Here is a 5,747-nt window from a genome sequence, read left to right on the forward strand (position 1 = left end):
TATCAATCCTTAATGAAAATCGCACCATCAGATTCAGCGTATCAGAGAACCTTACTGTAGATGTTCCAAGCTGCTATCTGCAAAAATGTGGAAATTTGTATTTTGTTTTGCCAGAAGAAAGATCACGGATGCGTGTCTATTTGTTTTTTTGTCGTTTTTTCTCAGGGGTGATCGTATTGACCCAGTGGTCCTAGAATATCGTGGGAGGGCTTATTGGAACAGAAATTAAAAGTTCTAGTGCCCTTTTTAAGTGACCAAAAAATGGAGGGTAACTAGGCACCCTCCCATGCTCATTTTTTTCCCAAAGTCACCCGATCAAAATTTTGAGATAGCCATTTTGTTCAACATGGTTGAAAATATGATAACAATGTCTTCTAGGATGACTTAATCCGCCGAAGTCCCCGGGGGGAGGGCTGAAAGTTATGAACTTTACTCACTGTTAACATATAGTATTGGTTATTGGGAAGTATACAGACGTTTTCAGGGGGGATTTTTTATGGTAGGTGGGGGGGGGTTGGGGGTTATATGGGAGGATCTTTCTATGAAGGAAGTTTTCATGGGGGAAGGGACATTGCTATGAAGAGGGTGCCGGATTTCCCAGCATTATTAAAGAAAAAGATCAGAAATTAAGTAAAAAAACAACAAGTTTTTCAACGGATTTCAACTGATCAACTGATTGTGATTAAGGGGTCATTTTTAAGAATTGGAAAAAAATTTGAACTTTAGCTTAAAGAGCAAGGTATTGACTAGGGGGTGAAACCCCTAATATACGTATTAAAAATCTATGAATATAGAAGTTCGTTACGTAAGTTAATTCGTAAGTTACGTATATTTATTACTAATAAAAACGTTTATAAATAAAATTAAACAACTTTCGGGAAAGACATTTGACCAAATAAAAGTAAAATTAATATGCACATTTTGTTTTAATTATTCATATACGGTGAGCCAAAATCAAAACCTGTATTAATTCAAAAACGTTCAAAAATTAAATAAAAAACAAGTTTTTTTAACTGAAAGTGAGGAACGACGTCGCTCTTAACGCTAAAGTTTGACTTTCTCACAACTCTATTTTTTTTAAACAATAAAAAAAATTGCGTAAAGAGCGAGGCGTTGACGAGGGGACAGCCCCCTTCATAAACGGAATAATTTCTGTTCGTTTTAAGTTTTAACGTCGTTCCTTACTTTCAGTTAAAAAGACTTGTTTTTTTTATTTAATTATTTAATATATTATGATATGAATTCCTGGAAATCTCAACAATTTTAGTTTTTCTGATATAAAAAATTAAATGTTTAAAATATAGTTTCAAATATAAAAATGAAATATATAATTTAAAATATGTTTAGTTTTCAATTATCACAAAAAGGTGTCGGTAGCCCTACTCCTATTTGTGGTATTTTCTGTACGTTTTAAGTTTGACCGGAATATCCGTTCTTGTATCTGTTAGGAAATGTTCTCTTCGTTTTGGATTTCATACAATAAGTGATAGTATTTTCTATCCGTGTTAAATTTGAATTACTATAGAACTTTTTTTCCACTCGTCAGAGGTTTTAATATGATTCTTTGCTTTTGTTTGAAAAACTTATTTTTTTAAAACTTTTTTAAAAAACGAACATTGAGTGCTTCAATTTTCTTCTTTTTTTTAGCAGTGACGTGTTGTTGTAAAATATTATGTTCTCTTCATTTTTGGCTTGGTAACTCTAAGATGGGTAACTGGGTTACCCATCTAAATGGGTAACTATAAGAGTGAGAAGTGGTGCTGGTGTCGATAAAATAAAACTATCAACGTCATCTAGTGTTTGACGACATTTCGTATTTTTTCCAGTGCAGTAATAAGAATAATCGATTTAATTAGTGTAATTGGCAAAATTAGAGTAGTAATAAGCGCCTTATCTGAGTTACTAAAAAAAAACGATTATAAAGCTTGAAAAAATGCCAATTGTCGCCAAACATTAGATGGCGTTGATATTTTTTGTTGATACTAGCACCAGTTTCTACTCTTACAAGTTACACATCTTCTTTGCTCCAGAGGTTAAAACTTGTTAAAATGATATAGATTTTGTCAGATATTCAGTTTCCGTGTAAGTCAAACAGTTCGTGGTAACGAACTGTAAGTAAGGAGCGACCCGGCTCAATGGTAACCGAAACTCTAGAAAACGGGTTTTTGATAACAATAGATATATCAAAATAATCAGATTTCAATGCTAATTTCAAATATATAACTTTCATCAAGTTTAGTGCTACCCATCAAAAGTTACGCGCCTGAGAAAATTTGGCTGATTTTCAAAAAAAGGGGGAAAGACCCCCTAAAAGTTATAGAACCTTAATGAAAATCACACCATCATATTCAGTGTATCAGAGAACCCTACTGTAGAGTTTTCAAGCTCCTATCTACAAAAATGTGGAATTTTACATTTTTTGTTAGAAGAAAGATCACGGATGCGTGGTTATTTGTTTGTGTTTTTTTTGTTGTTTTTCTCCAGGGGTGATCGTATCGACCCAGTGGTCCTAGAATATCGTAGGAGGGCTCATTGGAACGGAAATTAAAAGTTCTAGTGCCCTTTTTAAGTGACCTAAAAAATGGAGGGCAACTAGGCCCCCTCCCACGCTTATTTTTTTCTCAAAGTCACCCGATCAAAATTTTGAGATAGCCATTTTGTTCAGCATGGTCGAAAATATGATAAATATGTCTTTTAGGGTGACTTAATCCCCCGATGTTCCCTGAGGGTGGGATAAAAGTTTTTAACTTTACCAATTTTTAAAATTTTGTTTGGTTTTTGGGTAATTATACCTATTTTTTCTGTAGTTTTTTTTTCTGGTTGGGGGAGGTATGGGTGGGTCGGTGGTTATGTTGGAGGATATGTTCATGATGGAAGTTTTCATGGGGGAAGGGAAATTGCCATGAAGGGGGCGCCGGACTTGCCAGCATTATTTATTGGTTATTGGGAAGTATACAACCATTTTCAGGAAGGATTTTTTCTGGAGGGGGGGGGGCTAGTGGAGGGGGTTACTCTGGAGAATAGTTCCGTGGAGGATGTTTGTTTGGGGTAAGAGACATTTCTATGAAGGGGGCGCCGGATTTCCAAGCACTATTTAAAAAACGATCAGAAATTAAATAAAAAAACAAGTTTTTTCAACTGAAATGTAAGAAGGAATATTAGAACTTAAAACGAACAGAAATTATAACGTATGTGAAGGGGTTCTAGCCCAAGTCAATACCTCGCTTTTTACGCTATAGTTTTTTTTAATGCTTTCAAAAGAGTTATCTATTCTAATTAAACGACCTTTGTGATTCAGGGGTTTGTGAATCAAAATTTTTTTTAACTTTTAACGTAAAGAGCGTGGTATTGACTAAGGGGAGAACCCCTTCATATACGTAATAACATATACGTAATAAAAAAAAAAACAATAGAAAAACAAGCGATACGGCTCAATAGTAATCGAAACTTTTAAAAACGGAATTTTGATGTCAATAAATGTATCAAAAGAATGTGTTTATAATGCTGATTCTAATTATATAAATTTTATTAATTTTAGTATTATTCATCAAAGGCAAGAGGCCGGAGAACATTTAATCGATTTTTTAAAGTGGGGAGAAACATTCCCTACAAGTTAAAAAATTTTAATGAACATCGCACAGTCAAATTCAGTATCTCAAAAAACCACCGTACATGGCTTTCAAGCTCATATCTGCAAAAATCTGCAACTTTGTATTTTTTGCCAGAAGAAAAATATACGAATATAGAAGTTAGTTACGCAAGTTAATTTGTAAAGACATCCATTTAGCAAAAGAAAAGTAAAATTTTTATGCAAATAAAAGCTGCATTAACTAAAAAATGATCAGAAATTAAATAAAAAAACAAGTTTTTTATACTGAAAGTAAGGAGCAATATTAAAACTTCAAACGAACAGAAATTATGCCGTTTATGACAGGGGCTGTCCCCTCCTCAACGCTTCGCTATTTGCGCTAAAGTTAGAATCTTTCTCACAACTCTAATTTTTTAAACAAAAAAAAACTTTAGCGTAAAGAGCAAGGCGTTGAGGAGGGGACAGCCCCTTTCATATACGGAATAATTTATGTTCGTTTTAAGTTTTAATGTCGCTCCTTACTTTCAGTTTAAAAAACTTGTTTTTTTTATTTAATCAACAAACAAAGGTTATTATGACTGACCGTATCTCAAACTGCAGGCTGTACGAAAAATGTGGTTCAATCCTGCTTTCTAGGGCTCCAATGAAAAAAAAGGTTGAGATGGCTAGGGCACGTTCTGCGGATGAGGGATGACAGATTATCGAAGATTGTACTTTTCGGCCAACCGTCTAGGGCTAAACGGAAAGCAGGTCGTCCTCGTCTGGGCTGGGAGGATGTCATTAAGAAAGATTTAAAGGAACTGGGAACTTCCTGGGAGGGTGTAAAGAAAGATGTTTTGAATAGATCGAGATGGAAGAGCAGTGTGCGTAGCTGTGTTGGCCTTAGGCGGCTTGGTCCTGCGGTAAGTTTTTAGTAGTAGTAGTAGTAGTATTAAAGGAAATTAAAAGCTAAAAATTAAGAATGATTACAATCTTGTAAATGTAACAAAATTGACGAGAATTTATCGTCATTAGGGCTTTAGAGAAGAAACAAAGCCATGAATTGAAAAGGTGCTTCTTTTCTAGCTCTTGTCTTATTTTAACTGCAATTTTTGCTAGATTTTTTTGTGTTCAATCTATGTCCAATTTGTAACTATTTAAATTCTGTCACCACATCACCTAATTTGTGAAGAAAACTTTTATCCGCGGAATGCTAGCTTATACCAATGCTATAATAGGGTTGGACTTGAGCGAAGGAGTTTGCATTAATAATCTTCTCCCTTTCTTCAAGAATTTAAATAATGTTTAATATTCTGTTGTTGTTTTTTCTTAAGTATTTTATTCATGCATGTTATTAAGCCTATTTTGAAATCAATGCTTTATTTCGTTTTCCTTTTGCAATTTCATTTATGTATTTTATATACTCCAACAAGTATGTATTTTGTATGTATTTATATTTTTTATGTACTTTATACGTAGCTGAGAATTTTTAGGTGGGTTTTAGTACTACTTAGTGCCCTAGATCTGCAAAATTAAGCATAGTCTTGTTGGTGTATGACAGCCTTTATTCATGCAATCAATTTTTACTATGAAATGTAAATGATATTCCCCTCTTATATGGGCGGGAAGGACTCTACCATGCTGGGAGGAGCTAGAAATTGTGTTTTAAAATGCAATTTTCATTGTTCAAATCCCCCCTGGCCACTTGGAAATCCTCACATATACTCTCCCTGGAAGGTTTGGACCTGTTTGGGTATTTAGCCCCATGCACTTGCACTTTTATATGAGAAAAATATTACGTATGAGTATGCAAGCTTCGATTTCGTCATTGCTACGTAATGGTCTTCTACTTAGTACCCCCTCCTGTGGAATTAGTCGGATTCTTAACGAAAAAGGATCTTCACCCATGTGTATAAACATGACTTTCAAAGAAACGTCAAATCTTGTCTATGGAGGACATTGAGAATCGCTGATTTCATACTTACTGGAAGGGAGAGGGGTAATATGTAAACCGCTTAAGGATAAATTAATTAATTGTACTCTAAAAGACTCTCTGTTTTCGTTTATATCCCCTCCAGAGAAGACCTCGGATGTTCCCCACAAGGATCGGACAGATTTCAATATAAAAGTTGAAGCACTCAAATCGCCTTACCAGAGTTTCAGTTGAAATAACAAATTT

This window comes from Artemia sp. Qi Xiang Cuo, unplaced genomic scaffold, assembly GCF_049724085.1.
Source record: "Artemia sp. Qi Xiang Cuo unplaced genomic scaffold, ASM4972408v1 HiC_scaffold_3149, whole genome shotgun sequence".
Taxonomy (NCBI): domain Eukaryota; kingdom Metazoa; phylum Arthropoda; class Branchiopoda; order Anostraca; family Artemiidae; genus Artemia; species Artemia sp. Qi Xiang Cuo.